The following is a 15910-nucleotide window of genomic DNA, read 5'->3' as shown; positions in this document are numbered from 1 at the left end:
GATGGGAGGTGTGAAGATGCTGGGTTTCTGAAGTTGGGGGTGGGGGCTGCCCACAGGGGAAAGATCCATGAAGAGGGAGACAACCCCACCCCCACCTGCCGTCTCCGCTGGTGCACCATGTGGCCCTGGGCCTGCAGGATTTTCATGCTCGACCATCTGCCGTGGGCCCCAAGCCCTCCTGGTTCAGCCTCAGTGTGGGGCAGGTGTGGCTGGGAACCGGACTTGGGACTTCAGGATCAGCCTCAGTCCAGAGGCTGGGAGGAGTTGAGAGGAAGGTCAGGTGTTGCTGAGTCCCAGCTTCAGTAGGAACATGACTGGTCTTCAGGCACATGGAGAGGCAAGAGAAAGCCCCCGGAGGTACCGTCTGGGGCTGGGTCAGCAGGAGGCATTGCTCTGTGCATTGCTCCACGTCTCCAGTGACGCCCAGAGGGCAGAACAGCAGCTGACCCAATGCCGAGACACGGAGCGGGGAGCCTTGTGTAGGAGAAATCCGAAGCAAGGTTCAGGATGATCCAGGCCAGCTTAATAAACACAGGATGGAGAGGCCCCAAGCTGGGCCACTTCAGGACGCCCTCAGCCCACAAAGCCCAAAGTAAATCAGAAGTCCACATCATCATCTGTGAAGCCTGTGGGTTGGTTTTCTCGCATGGCAAAGGGAGCTTTGCAGATGTGATCAGGTAAAGGATCCTGAGATGGGGAGATGACCCTGATTATCCGGTGGGCTCAATGGCATCACAAGGGTCCTTACAAGAGGGAAGCAGGAGGGTCAGAGTCAGAGAGTAGATGTGTCCATGGAAGCTGTTGGTCATGTGATGTGGTACCATGGGCCGAGGAACATGGGCAGCCTCTAGAAGCTGCAAAAGGCAAGGAAGTGAAGACACTCCTAGCTAGAGCCAGAAGGGGGCGCAGCCCTGCCTCCGCCTTGGCTTTACCCCACTGAGGCTGATTTTGGTGTCTGACCTCTAGAACTGTGAGATCATACATATTTGTCATTTTAAGCTACTCATTTTGTGATAAATTGTTTCAGCAACAACAGGAAAGTAGTATAAGAGGCATGAACTTTTCCAAGGTACAGAGCTAGAGAGGGGAAGAGGTTAAAACGGAACCCAAGTCTGACTCCAAAAGATGTTACGACCTGAATTTTTGTGTTCCCCTACAATTTGTATGTCGAAGCCCTAAATCCCAGCACATGAGGCCTCTAAGGAAATAACTAATGCTAAATGAGGACCTACGGTTGGGGTCCTGATTAGATGGGATTAGTGCTCTGATAAGAAGAAACAATGGAATCTCTCTCTCTCTCTGTCTCTGACACAGCAAGAACAGCAAGAAGGTGGCCACCTGCCAGCCAGGAAGAGAGCCCTCACCAGAACCTGACAGTGCTAGTCCCTTGATCCTGGACTTCCAGCCTCCAGAGCTGTGAGAAACAAGCCACTCAGTCTATGGTATTTTGTTATGGCAGCTCAAGCCGATGAATACAGATGTTAAGAAGCTCAGAACACACAGCAAAGGGTGATGCTACTTGTCCAGGTAAGAGAGGTGTCCTAGCCCACAGCCAAGCTGGAGGGACCGACACTGAGCCTTGCCTTGAGGCACTGGAAGGGTGCTCCACATGAGCCAGGAGCTGAGAAGCTCAGAACTGCAAAATGGCCCCTAGCCCCTGCTTCTTCATGGAGGATCTGCAGCTATCTGACAGCTCTCTGTTCTCACAGGGGTTAGGACCCAGGAGCTGCCCTTCCATGATCACAGCTGGTTGGGGCTTCTGCTGATAGAGGAGGCTGGGCCAGCATGCCAGCAGAACCTCTTACCTCCTTCACGTGGAGTGAGTAAAAGGCAGGGGACCTTCTCTGACACTTGGAAGAGACAAAGCCCAGCTCTGCCATGACTGACCACAAGACCGTGGATAAATCACTGACTCATTCCTGTCCCCAGTCTCTCCAGCTGTAGATGGGATGGCAGTGTCACCTCTGTGGGCTGTTGGAAGGATCAGTTGCATGTTAGTCTAAGTGGAACTGATGCTCAGCTGGTACTGACCGCTATGCCTCCCATTGTCAGGGGCTGGAGTCCCTTCTGGCTGGCAGCTGCTGGCACCTCACCGGGGATTAAACGATTTTACTCTACCCCTTGGAACTAAGTCAGGTATTCTTAAGCTCCAGTTACCTGCAACCAACCAGCACACCTGGTAAATATATTTCTATGGGGCTGGCCTCCTGTGCTGAGCTTTTACTTCTCTATAACAGGGAGACGTGGCTGCTTGAGTGCCTCCCTGTGAGGGATACATTTGGTCACCTGGAGCCTCTGGCCAGTAGTCTGTTTTAAGCAGCACCATTGTTCCTGCTATTCTCCCCTTTCCAGAATGCCTAGTGGGAAGCCTGCACACTTCCCCCACCTCTTATTCCTGACCATAGTCTGAGAGCTCTGGGAGGGAATGAAGGACTGGGGGACATTCGAGCAAGAGGAGAGAGCCAGTAGTGGCAGCCTCTTCAAGTGACCTTCCCAGATTTGTTTTGGAAGTATCATTCAGTGATACATCTACTCACGATGCTATATTTATCTATGAAAGAGGCAGGATATTTTTGAGCGGATGTAATTTCTGGCTCCCTCCCTTCAAGAAACAAAAACGTGTCATTCCTATTCATTTCTTCCTGCCTCTGCTTCTGTCTCTCACACACTTCTTTTGTATAAACATACCCCCCACACATGCACACACACGCACATACACATCCGCACATCCGCGTGCACACACAGAGGCAGGCACATGGTCCAACAGCTAAAATTCCGTGACTCTCTATGGCTGATTCAGACTTACCTAGCATGGTGGATAGAAAGGCAGATAGACAGGAGGAACAGGAGAAACAAAGAGGAAACTGTGAGTTTGTTCATTTATATTTTTGCCTCCAAGTTCACTGAACACTTAATATTATGGTAAATGGCATGAGGGCAAGAGAGAGCTCTGAGAGACACCTGCTAGGGTAGCGGCTGAGGGAACCAGGTCAGAAAGAGCACTTTGTTCTCTAGCTTCCAAGAAGTCACAGAGAGCAGAGGTACCCTATTTGCAGGAGACCCAAAGCTGAGATCTCGGGTAAGGGAAGTCTGAAGCAAGATTCAGGATTTTTTAGGGCAAGCCTGAGAAGCACAATACGATGAACTGTTACCAGGATGAGCATCTTCTGTTCTGCATTTAAATTAAATTACCAACACCAATGCCTCAAGTATGGGTTGGGGGACTCCTACCTACAGGGTGAGCAGGTGCCCGCCGTGTGATCTGGGTGCTGGGACTGTCAGAGCTGCAAAGGTCTCCAGGCAGTAACTCAGAAAGTGGGGAGGCGGGGGAAGCACTTGGCTCCAGGTCTCTTAAGCTGAGTCACAGACAGATGCTGGGTTCAGGTATCAAACAACTGAAGAGAGAGAGAAAAATGGGTCAGTGTGTGCCTAAAGACAGGACCAAATTTGAGACCCAGAGAACATCAGCAGAAGGAGTCTTAAAGACTCAAGAACCAGGGATTGGGAAAGGGAGAGACAGGGTTGGGATCTGGTAGAAAGGGGACAAGAGTTGACCGAAGGGACTCAAACCTAAGGTAATTTCCTAGTGGAACCCGGGCTGTGCTGGGGGCTGCAGAGCCCTGCTACCCTTCCCAAGAGAGTGGTTCCAGCGACTCTTGGAGAATAGGACATTACTTAGTGTATGGATGAGTGGGTAAATGCTTGCCTGAGTTTGGGATGAGGACCCTTCCTGGAGGGGCCACTAGGTCACAGAGGAAGCCAGACAGTGTGGGAGTCCCTGGGGACAGCACCCTCCATGCCAGGGTTTACAGCTATGGGGGGCAGGAATCATCACTAGAGTCAGAAGCTCTAGGTCTGTTGCTGACTCGCTGGAGGACCGTGTGCAGCTCATCAAACCTCTCTCGGTCTCAATTTCTTCATCTGTTACAGGAGAGTGGTGATAATATTGCAGAGGGCTTTGTGAGGACTGAATGAGCTGGGTCATGGAAAAGGACTTTAACAAGTGCTTTCTAAACAGTAAAGCACAATACAAGTGCTGTTTTCCTTTTCTCTAAAAAAAGGCAGAGGGCTTCTGTGGAAAGAACATGGGCTTTGAAAATGGACAGGTGGAATCCTGGTTATATCCCCTATAGCTGTGTGGCCATGGGGAAGTTCTAGAACATAAGGAGATAGGTGTATAGCCATCCCCTCCACCCACTGTTTCTTAACAATTAAAGTATAATTTACATAGAGTAATTCATTCTTTTTATTATACAGTACTGTGAGTTTTGGCAAATAAATTTATTTGTGTAACCCGCACCACAATCAGGATATAAGCCGAATGGTCCCAAGATTCTAAACATTTCCCCATCCTCTCTGTATTGATCTCCATATATCCAGCTACCGGCAATCATTTAACCTGTTTTTTGCTCCTGTAGTTTGCCTTTTCCAGAATATCATATGAATGGAAGCATGTCTGGCTTTTCTCACTTAGCATAATAATGCTTTTGAGATTCATCCCTGCGGCAGCATATGTTAGTTCACTCCTTTTTATTGCCAAATAGTACTCCATGAACGTACTACAGTTTATCAATTGCCCAGTTGAGGGACATCTGGGTTTCCAGTTTGGGGCCACTATGATTATAATTGCAGTAAACACGCAGATTTCTCTGTGAATCTGTTTTCCCCTATGGTAAATCCTAGGAATAGAATAACTGGGCTGTATGTTAGATGTTTGTTTGTTTAAGTTGATAAGAAATTGGTAAACTCTTTTCTAATGTGGCTGTACCCTTTTTCATTCCGCCAGCACTGAATGAGTATTCCAATTGTTTCGTATCCTCATCAGCACTTGGTATTGTCAGGTTATTTTATTTTAACCATTTTAATTGTATATCTCACTATGGTTTTATTTTGTATTTTGCTAATGATTCATGATGTTGCACACATTTTTTGTTTTTGTTTTTTTTGGACATGGAGTCTTGCTTTGCTGCCCAGACTGGAGTGCGGTGGCACGATTTAGGCTCACTGCAACCTCCGCCTCCTGGGTTCAAGCCATTCTGCCTCAGTCTCCTGAGAAGCCAGGACTATAGGCATGCACCACTATGCCCGGCTAATTTTCGTATTTTTAGTAGAGGTGGGGTTTCGCCATGTTGGACAGGCTGGTCCCCATCTCCTGACCTCAGGCAATCCGCCTGCCTTGGCCTCCCAAAGTGCTGGGATTACAGGCGTGAGTCACCATGCCCAGACTGCACACCTTTTCATGTAGTTATTTGCCATCTACAAATCTATTTTGTTACAAGTACTTGCCCTCTCTTTAAAAAATTTTGGTTGCTTCTTTACTTACTATTGAGTTTTGAGAGTTCTTTTTATATTCTGGATACGAATCCTTTCTTGGATGTGTGATTTGCAAAATTTTTTTACCAGTCTGTGGTTAGTCTTTTCATTCTCTTATCAGTGTCTTTCAAACAACAGAAGTTATTAAAATTTTGATGAAATCAACTTATCAATTTTTTTCTTTTCTGAATCATGCTTCCAGTATTGAGTTGAGGACGTTTTTGCCTAGCCCAAAGTCACAAAGATTTTCTTCTGTGTTCCTTCTAGAAGTTTTATACTTTTACATTAAGGTTTATGATCCATTTTAAGGTAATTTTTACATAGGAGTGGGAAGTATGGATTGGAGGTTTACTTTTTGCCTATTCATATTTAATTGTTTCAGTATCGTTTGTGAAAAGATTATCCTTTCTCTACTGATTTTCCTTTGTATTTGTGTAAAAAAAATTTGTTGACTACATGTGTGTATCTATTTCTGGACTCTATTCTGTACCATTGACATATCTATTTTTTTCTTTTTCCCTCCAAAATCATACACTGACCTCATTACTATAGTTTTATGATAAATATAGTAAGTCCTGAAATCAAGTAGCATGGTTCCTCCAACTTTGCTTTTGTTTTCCCCCAAATTGTCTTGGCCATTCAAGTTCCTTTGCCTTTCCATACAAATTTTAGCCTCAGACTGTCAATTTCTATACACAATTTGCAGGGAGTTTTATTGGAATTGAATCAAATCTATAGATCAATTTGGAGCGAATTAACATGTTAATATTGGGCCTCCTTTGATGTCTTTTATCAGTGTTTTATAAACTTACAAATATGGATATTGCATATATTGCAGAATTAAAAACTGAAATATTTAATGCATTTGGTGATTTGGTCTTCTCTTTCAGTCTGGCTTAGATGTTAATCGATTTTATTAATTTTTTTTCAAAGAGCCAGCTTTTCATTTTGCTGACTTTTTTATATTGCTTTTCTGTCCTCAATTTCATGTATTTCTATTTTTTATTTTTATTTTATTTTTTGAGACAGGGTTTTGCTCTTGTTCCCCAGTGTGGAGTGGGGTGGCACAATCTCGTCTCACTGCAACCTCTGCCTCCTGAGTTCAAGTGATTCTCCTGCCTCAGCCTCCCAAGTAGCTGGGATCACAGGCATGTACCACCACACCCAGCTAATTTTTGTATTTTTGGTAGAGATGGGGTTTCACTATGTTGGTTAGGCTGGTCTCAAACTCCTGACTTCAGGTCATCCACTGGCCTCGGCCTCCCAAAGTGCTGGGATTACAGGCATGAGCCACCGCGCCTGGCCCAATTTCATTTATTTCTAATCTTTCTTATATTGATATTGTTTTCTTTCTTCTGCCTGACTTGAGTTTAATTTGCTTTTCTATTCTAGCTTTATAAGGTGGAAGACTAGTCATTTATTTTATACCTTTATTCTTTCCTAATGTAAGTATTTAGTGCTATACATTTTCCCTCAAGGTACTGACTGAAATGCATCATACAATGCCTGATTGCTTGATATTTTGTTTATACTTTCATTCAGTTCAAATTATTTTCTAATTTTCTGTTACTTCCTTTTGACTTATAGATTATGTAGAAGGGTGTTTTAAAACTTCCAACTATTTGAGGACTTTCCAGATATCTTCTTGGTTTTGATTTCTAGTTTAATTCTGCTGTGGTCAATTAACTTATTTTCTATTATTTAAATTCCTTTGAATGTATAAGTTTTAAAATTGACCCTGAATATGATCTGTTTTGTGACTATTCCATGTGTTCTTGAATGAGTATTTTGCTCTTGTCGTGTGAACTATTCTACAAATATCACTCAGATGAAGTTAATTGACAGTATTGTTTGGGTCTTCTATATCTTTAGAGATTTTCTGACTACTCCTTTTATTGGTTATTTACAGAGGAGCATTATAGTTTCCAAGTACAGTGTGGATTTGTCTATTTCTCCTTTCAGTTATATCATTTTTTGCTTCATATATTTTTAAGCTCTCATTTTAGGTGTACACATATTTAGGATTATTATGTCTTTCAGTGGAATTACCCTATAATCATTGTATACTGGCCACCTCTATGACTACTAACATTTCTTGTTCTGAAGTCTATTTTGTCTAATACTAATGTGGCCACTCCAGCTTACTTTTAAATAAGGCTTACATAATATATCTTTCCCCATTATTTTAGTTTTATTCTAACTATATAATAAGAGGCAGAATATAGTTTTATCTTTAAAAAAAATCTAATCTGACAATTGCACTTTTTAATTTGTGTACACATTAGTCTGCTAGGGCTGCCATAACAAAATATCATGGACTGGGTGGTGTAACCAATAGAAATGTATTTGCTCATGGTTCTAGAGGCTGGGAGTCCAAGGTGAAGGTGAGAGTAGGGTTGGTTCCTGCTGAAGCCTCTCTTTTTGGCTTGCAGATGGCTGCCTCCTCCCTGTGTCTTCACGTGGTCTTTTCTCTGTGTGTGCATATCTCTGGTATCTCTCTTCTTATAAGAACACTAGTCATAATGGATTGGGCTCTATTCTCATCATCTCATTCAACTTTAACTACCTCTTTAAAGGTTCTATCTCCAAATATAGTCACCTTCTAGGATACTAGTGGTTAGGGCTTCAACGAATAGGTTTTAGGGATACCCAATTCAGTCTATAACAGTATATTTAGGCAATTCACATTGAATATAATTACTGATATGTTTGGATTAAAAATCTACAATCTTGCTAGATTTTTTCCTATTTCATTTTTCCTTATTTTTCTATTTTTTCAGATTGATTACTTATTCTATTTTATATCTATTATTGGGTTATTTTTATTTCATTTTAAATTTATTTTAGTGGTTTCCCTAATACTTATAATATAAATATTCATCACAGTCTAACTTCAAATACTATCATATTGCTTCATTTGTACAGTAAGGGTCTTACAGCAATATATTCCTGATTTCTCTCTCCCATCCTTTGTGCCAGTGTTGTCTTACATTTTCCTTTTATATGTGCTATAAATACCCATGATATTATAAGCATTTTGCCTCAGGCAGACAATTATCTTGTGGAGCAACTGAAAATTTATTTTCATTTATGCCATTTCCAATGCTTGTTATTTCTTTTTGTAGATACTCGTTTCTGTTTACTATCATACACTTTCTTCTAAAGAAATTCCTTTGCTATTTCTTGTAGCACTGGCCTGCTGGCAATGGACTTGGTGTTTTTATTTTCCTGAAAATTTTTTATTGCTCCTTTATATTGGAAAGATATCTTCAGTGGGAGTAGATTCTGAGTTAAAGTCTTTTTTTCCTTTTCTTCTTTCAGCACTTTAAGACGTTGTTCCATTGTCCTCTGGCTTACGTAGTTTCTGAAAAGAAGCCTGCTATACTCTCTCCTTTGTTTCTCTATGTTACGTGTCATTTTTCCCTGTGTACCTTCAAAATTTTCTCTTTGTTCTTGGATTTCAGCTGTTTGAATATAACATGTTTAAGCTTACTCCTCTTCTTCCTCCTGCCTCTCTTTCTCTTATTTTTCTTCTATCCTGTTTGCTGTTCTTAGGTTAAGGAATCTGGTTTGGTGTCTGTTCTTATTTTTAAAAACTCTGAGCAACCATTCCTACAAATACTGCTCCTGCCCTGTTCTCTCTCTCTTCACCTTCTGGGATTTCACTTCCATCCATGTTACACTGTTTCATATTGTCCCATAGGTCTTCAATTTTGTTCCATTTTTCACTTGTTTTTCTCTTTGTGTTTCTGTTTGAATGATTTCTATTGACTTGACTTCTAATCCACTGTTTCTTTTCTTAGCTGTATCAACTCTATGGATGAATCTTTCAATAGCATTCTCCAGCTCCTTGTTTTCCATTTCTAGCATTTCCATTTGTTTTTTATTTCTAGTTTTGCTCTCTTTGCTGGAATTACTGACTTGACTATACATGTTGCCCACCTTTTCACTAAAACTTTCAACATATTAGCTGGAGTGCTTTTATGTTTCTTGTATGATAATTTCAACATCTTTGGCATGTTTGAGTCTAGTTCTGCTGATTGTCTTATCTCTTTATAGGGTGTTTTTTTTTCTTGCTTCTTTGTGTTCTTTGTAACTTCTTTGTTGAAGGTCAGACATACTGTGCAGAACAGTACAGACTGAGGTAAATAGTACTTTATGGCTGGAAATGGGCATGCCTTGTCGTTTTCTGGGCCTTTGTTATAGAGGTTGGAGCAAACTAGTCAGGAATTGAGCTGTGTTTGGGTTTTACTGTTACTATGGCTACTGTTAGTGCATCACAGGCTTTAAATTTCTCTTGAAGTGCCCTGTGTTTAGGGTGGTAGCTGGTTTGCCAGAGGGTGTTGCTTAATGTCTGTTTCACCATCAGCTTCAGAACTTCCCTTTGTGGCTACACCGTCAAGAAAATTTTTCTTTATACTCTTGATCCTCCTCCAGCAATAAATTGCTGTTTCTTGTTACTTAACCCTTTTAGCCTGAACTTGGAGAACAGGGCAGGGTTCAGGGCAATGTCTGCTATTCTGCTTCGGCTTCAGTCTTAGGCAGAAGCTATGGCCCTGTGTCTTGGGGTGGAGATATTTCGGTGATCCTGTCCCTTCCCTCTCTGTAGCAGACTCCACTGGTCTGCTCATATTTTTTCCCCTCACCCAGGGTAGAGGGTTTTTATTCTTCTCTTCTCCCAGCTGTGATAGATTTTCACTTGTTCCCTAAGGACAACAAAGTTTGCTGTCTTTTCTCCAATAGTTTTTTTTTTTTTTTGGGTGGGGGGAGTGGGGGATATAGGGAGAAGGGTCTGTGTGGAACTTTGAGCTTTCCTGCAACACTGTTCTCTTGAGCCCAGAGAGAGGTCTGATCATGTCTCTCACCCTCCTCCTCTCTTGTGAGCATCCAGTGTGGTCCATGGAGAAGAGATTGCAATGGAGTGTGGATTCCTCTTATGTCTACAGCTCCCGAGGGGTCTAGACGATTATACAGCCCCCACATATTAGGAAGTTTGGCTGAATTCTTTCCAATTGGTATGGAGTCCGACATGTAAGCAAGTACCTGTGTTCTGTCTGCCTTTGGAGGTGCCTGTTTTTTCTCACATTCTGGGTTAGTTTGTTACTTGCAATCCCAGTTCTCTGATGAGATCAAGAAAAGTCATTTTGCAGATTGTTCGCTTTTTCTTTTGGTAAAAGGATGAGAGCAACGCCCTTTGCAGCTTTCTACACCCTAACCAGGAGCCAGAAATCCACGGCTTTGGAGTTTAAGAGTCTTGGGCTTACTTGTTAGGTAATCTTTAAAAATGTTATTTGTATTTTTACTTTTTGGATTCTTTGAGAGTACAGATTATTCTATGTATAAAGCAGAAGAATAACGTACACTTTTGTTTTCTCTCATGCACTGATTTTCTTTTTGTTGTTTGTTCTTAAACATTTTTAAATTTAAGTTTTGAATAGGAATGCACAATTACATTGGTTCAAAATTCAAAAGAGTATGCAATAAACGTCTCCATCCCATCCCTATTCTTCGGCCACCTGGTTCTAGGAAGCCAGCGTTACTTGTTTCTTATTATCCTCTCAGAAATATCTTGTGCAATTACAAGAAAATACCTCCATATCCTCTCCCCACTTATTTTTACACTAAATGGTAGCATACTTTGCATGCTGTTCTGTTTTCTGTTTTTTTTTTTTTTAATTCACTTAGCAATATGTTTCAAAGACCTTTCCTGATCAACACAAAGAATTTTCTAAATTTAATGACTCTGTAATATGGTATGGGTACATTAGTTTAATCACATACTATTTATTTACCCATTGATGGACATTTAGGTTGTTTACTGCCTTTGACATTGTTCACAACAGTACTATAAGCTTACTTCCCTTATGTGCAGAGATAATCTGTAGCATAAATTCCTGCTCATGAAATTTCTAGGCCTAAGGGTATGTGCATTTCTATTATGTATATTGCCATATTGCCCTTTCCAGGCACTACACTAATTTACAGTCTCCCCTAAAATGCATAAGAGTGCCTGTTTCCTATACCTTTGCCAAAATAGAACATTCCCAAACTTTTGGATCTTTGCCAATCTGATAGGGCGAAAATAGTATCTCAGTGCAGTTTTAATTTACATTTATCTTACTAAGAGTTAAGCCAGATGACTTTACATTGGCTAAAGACACAGTTTTTATTTCTCTTTCTGTTCTCCAGAGCCCAGAGTGCCTCAGAGATTCCCATGGGGTTTGGGAGAGACGAGCCCAGGAGCAGGCATTATCATTCCCTCTGCCTCTCCCAGATTCAGCCAAGCAGTTCTGTTTTCACTTTTTAAATATGTATTGGAGTTCCTGCATAAAGTTTTATTGTGAGCAGAATGTTTCTGTTATAGTTAAATAGAAAATTATTGATGGAAGGCAATGCATGTTTTAATCACTTTTGATGGCTGATGAGGGAGCAAGACCCCTATTCCTTGCCTCCTTGCATGTCAGTTTCCTTAGAGGAAATCCAGGGAATAGAATAGGGTGTGTTGAGGATTTCTAGGCTGAGAGAGGAGAAAGATTTCGGTCACGTTCATTATGCCACGTTTCTGAGGAAATTGAAGCCGTGGTCTTGTGTATCTGACACACGAGCTGCCAAGACACACGGGCAGAAGAATGTGGAGAAGGACGTGCTTGTGTGTCCCTGGGAGGGGGCAGCTCCTCGATGACCGGGATGAGGTCCTAAGCTTTGTTCTAAGCAGGACATGATCCCAGAAAAGGCCTGGAACCTTCTCTCCTGGAGCGGGTGAGTTTGGTTTTCGTGCTTTCCCAGTGTTGCATGGCCATAGGGAAAGGAAAAAGGATTCCATGATCAGGCGGACACCTAGGAAGAGATAAGAGAGCAGCTGCAGAGTTCAGAGGGGAGGGGAGAGAGCTCGGGGCAGGAGGCCAGGACGCCAGCATAAATCCCGGGGAGGGACCTGAACTTGAACTCTCACAGGGAGCTAGAGCCAATCTTATCTCATTCTTGGGGGCAGTGGGAACCCTGCTGAGTTGTGGGTCACAAAATATATACTGTAACTGTGCTCAAAGATTAAATAAATTATCCCAGGTCACAGAGTTGCCTTGCCCAGCCCCTCTGCATCTCCCCTGCCGCCCGCCTGAGCCTGTGGCTTCCCCCACTGCCTGGGCACTGCTGGGACCACCCTCTCTGTTCTGGCTGGGAGGCAGATGCCCCCCCTCCCCAGCTCCTGCCTCCCTGGCCCTGTGTAGCCACATCTCGAACCTCTCCTCTGTTCAGCACACCTTCTTACAGCTGCAGGTTCTTGGACCCCTTCCCAGCCAGAATTGTTGAGGGACAGGGAGTCCCCAGAACCTGCAAAGCCCACAGTGGGCTCAGCTTGCTGAATAACTGCCCCACATCACATCTCTCAGCCTTTGTGAGCAGCTGCGTCCCCCAGGACCCACCCCTTTAGAGGTAGGAGAGATCGGAGTCCTTGAGGCGTGGGGGTGGCAGGCAGATACTCTAGGTAACCATAGCTAACTGATTCTGATTTCTTTAACCTCATTGGATACATTACCTTGGAAACCCCTCATTTCATGCCTTCAAAGTACAACTAATATTATCCCTGTTTAAGAGAGGAGGAAACTGAGGCCCTAACTTCAAACATGAGGATCCCTCTGAGAGTCAATCAGCGTGGAGAGGACAGGGGACTGGGGCTTCTCGGCTGATGGCCAGCAAGTCCTATCCAGAGACCACTGGGCATAGACCTAAGGCCTCTCCCTGGCCAACTTTAAAGCGAGACCCCTAGGAGGGAGGAACGCAGATCGAAGTTGAGTGGGACAAGCTGGTGGCCACAGACATGCTGCTCTGGCCTGGACCAGCTTAAGAGGCCCCAGCAGGGACACACATCTGTACATGTGCCTCCCCAGGGACATTTGGCAATAAGGGGATAAGAGGCCACCAAGCAGCAAATGTAATTGCTAAAGGACTTCACTAAAAGAAGAGGATTAGCTGGGGATTTGGAGGAAGTTTCCACAAATCACTTTGGCTCCTGGTAGCAAAGATTACTTGGAGATCAGAAGAGGTCCCATTGGGCAAGGCAGAAAGAGACGAGTCATGGGATGCTTCCCTGAGGTTGCCAAGACCCTCCGGGGAGCCCAGGCGGAGCCTCAAGCCGGGGCTGGGGCTGACGGGCCACTCCTGGAGACTGGGCTCTGTGGGAAGGCGCCCTTCCTAGGGGCCCGATCCTGGGGCTAGTCCCCTCGCTCCTTGGCCTCACTTCACTACCTGCCAGGTGAGATGCTGGAACCCACTCGGAGGCTGCAGCATAGTGGGCAAGTGCCCCAGCCGGCAGGCAGCGGAGACTGGCTTTGATTCCTGGCTCCACGCCCCCTAGTGGCTCCTCCCACCCGAGCCCACTTTTCATCCATATACGATGTGGATGTTTCCTGCAGAAGGTCCTAAGGATGAAAATAAGGGGTTTAAGTGCTCCCCACTTGGCTAGCATGGTGACAGCTCAGGTTAGTGTCACCCAAGAAGTGTCACCCAAGGGTCCTGCCCACTCACAGTTTTGAAGTGACAGCCTGAGGAGGAGGGCTGTGGTTCCATGGCCCCATGCTGCCACCTGGAGGTCACAGGGAAGGGAATAAAATGATTGAGATGGTGATGAAAATGAGCAACATGATGATGATGATAGTAGCCATTAGAGGTGAGTTCTTACCTAGGCACTGACCTAACACTTTATATGGTTTATCTCATCTAAGGACGAGATTCCTACTATCTCATTAAAGTGATTCAGCTATTTACATGGCTAGAGACATGACCTGTGTCATTTTATACAACGACCCTGTCAGGTAGAGATTTACTCTCTCTGCTAAATAGATACAGGACAACAAGGTTCAGAAATGGTAACTTACTTCCCAAGGTCACACAGCAAGTCACTGGTAGAGCTAAGATTGAAATTGTATCTGTTTGAAGCCAAAGCTCATACATGTTCCTCCACATCCTGTGCCTCCCCCAGAGATCTGGTTCTTCTACAGGCTCTGGGCCAGGGGACGGGTCTGGCAGGGAGAACAGGTGTGGCTGTGGAGGGAACTTCAAGGGAACTCAAGAGCTGTGGTCCAGGAAGTATCCATATTTGTTCTGGCTTCACATTACCCTCCTTTTGCAAGGAGACAGGCGATTGACCAACACCAGCCAGATCCTGAGGGCAAGATCACAGTCTTGCAGACTTTAAAGCTATCCAGGAACTTTCCAAGCAAGCATTCATGTTCACAAAGTCTACAGAAATGTAGATTCGAAGGCAGAACTCAGGAGGAAAAGTGCCATCTCCCGTGATTAAGAAAACATTTCCATTTTTATCTGTATATTTTGTGTCTGCATGTTTTATATATCTCCAATGCATTTAAAATACATTATTTTAGCCGGGTGCAGTGGCTCACGCCTGTAATCCCGGCACTTTGGGAGGCCGAGACGGGCGGATCACAAGGTCAGGAGATGGAGACCATCCTGGCTAACACAGTGAAACCCCGTCTCTACTAAAAATACAAAAAATTAGGTGGGCGTGGTGGCGGGCACCTGTAGTCCCAGCTATTCGGGAGGCTAAGGCAGGAGAATGGCGTGAACCCGGGAGGCAGAGCTTGCAGTGAGCCGAAATGGCGCCACTGTACTCCAGCCTGGGTGACAGAGCAAGACTCCGTCTCAAAAACAAAACAAAACAAAAAGCATTATTTTAAAAATCATATCACATTGAAAGGACCCTCAGGGATTATCTGGCTCAAGGATAGCACTCAGCAACGTATTCAGTGAAAGAAAGAAGGGAGAAAAACTTGCCTGGGGAAACGGAGGCACAGAAAGGAGAGAGATGTTCTCAAAGTCACACAGCCACAGAATTGGGCCTGAAATGCAGGTCTGCAGACACCAGCCTGTTCTCTTCCTGCTCGGCTGAATGGCACCCATAATGGCTGCAGGGTCCACCCAGTGGGAGGAGAGGCCAGTGTGCCCGGTGAGGTCATTGTGGAGCAAGCGAGGACTTGAGAACCGGGGCGTAGCCCAGCCAGATTTGTGCTTTTGCCAAATAGCCAAGTCCTCCCCCATTCCTTGTGTTGGCTCTGAGAAGATCTGCCTGCTAGAGAGGGAGGGAGGGGCTGATCCTAGGCCTGGGCGTGTTATTCTCTCTTGAGTCATCTTTGCCGCTGTATCTCCTGAGTACTAGCAAGATCATCTGGTCCTCAATTCTTTCACCTGTCCCCACCCCGGAGGGCTCCCGGTAGGAGATGAGATGTGCTAGAGGTGAGCATCTGTCACTGTCCTCAGCCTCCTCCTGGGTCTCAGGATGGTAATAGCCCCTCATTCGGCTACCATGGACCCACCGTGCACCAAAGACCGTGCAGGGTGCATCGACAACGTTATCTTACTCAATTCTCACAGCAACCTCAAGAGGCAGTATTCCCAACTCCCTGCCTTTTAAATACACTGGATTTTTTCAAAGCGGTTTTAGGTTCACAGCAAGGCTGAGCAGAAAGTACAGAGAGTTCCTGTAGACCCTCTGCCCCCACATATGCACAGCCTCCCTGCGGCCAGCATCCCACACCAGAGCGGCACGTGTGACACAATCAATGAGTCTCTGCACAGCGTGATC

The 15910-nt window shown here is 44.4% G+C and overlaps 1 protein-coding gene across 8 annotated transcripts in view; it reads right to left on the bottom strand.

Annotated features, from left to right (window-relative positions):
* CAPN13 (calpain 13) overlaps nucleotides 1-15910 on the bottom strand; it is a 150815-nt gene that overhangs the window by 27967 nt on the left and 106938 nt on the right. For 3 of the 8 annotated variants that reach the window (XR_001438997.3, XR_003721800.2, XR_013402866.1), the window contains 2 exons: nucleotides 13837-13894; nucleotides 11038-12150 (listed from right to left, as the gene is read on the bottom strand). The exons of 2 other annotated variants lie outside the window; for them this stretch is intronic. The gene's annotated coding sequence lies outside the window, so the exon portion shown is untranslated. Of the gene's footprint in view, nucleotides 1-11037; nucleotides 12151-13836; nucleotides 13895-15910 lie in introns of those variants that run through there. 3 more of the 8 variants (XM_015112043.3, XM_077959785.1, XM_077959788.1) reach the window with 2 other exon arrangements.

This window comes from Macaca mulatta, chromosome 13 (genome assembly GCF_049350105.2).
Source record: "Macaca mulatta isolate MMU2019108-1 chromosome 13, T2T-MMU8v2.0, whole genome shotgun sequence".
Classification (NCBI taxonomy): Eukaryota; Metazoa; Chordata; class Mammalia; order Primates; family Cercopithecidae; genus Macaca; species Macaca mulatta.
Note: the sequence above shows the minus strand (reverse complement) of the source record. Positions and strands in the feature narration are given on the sequence as shown.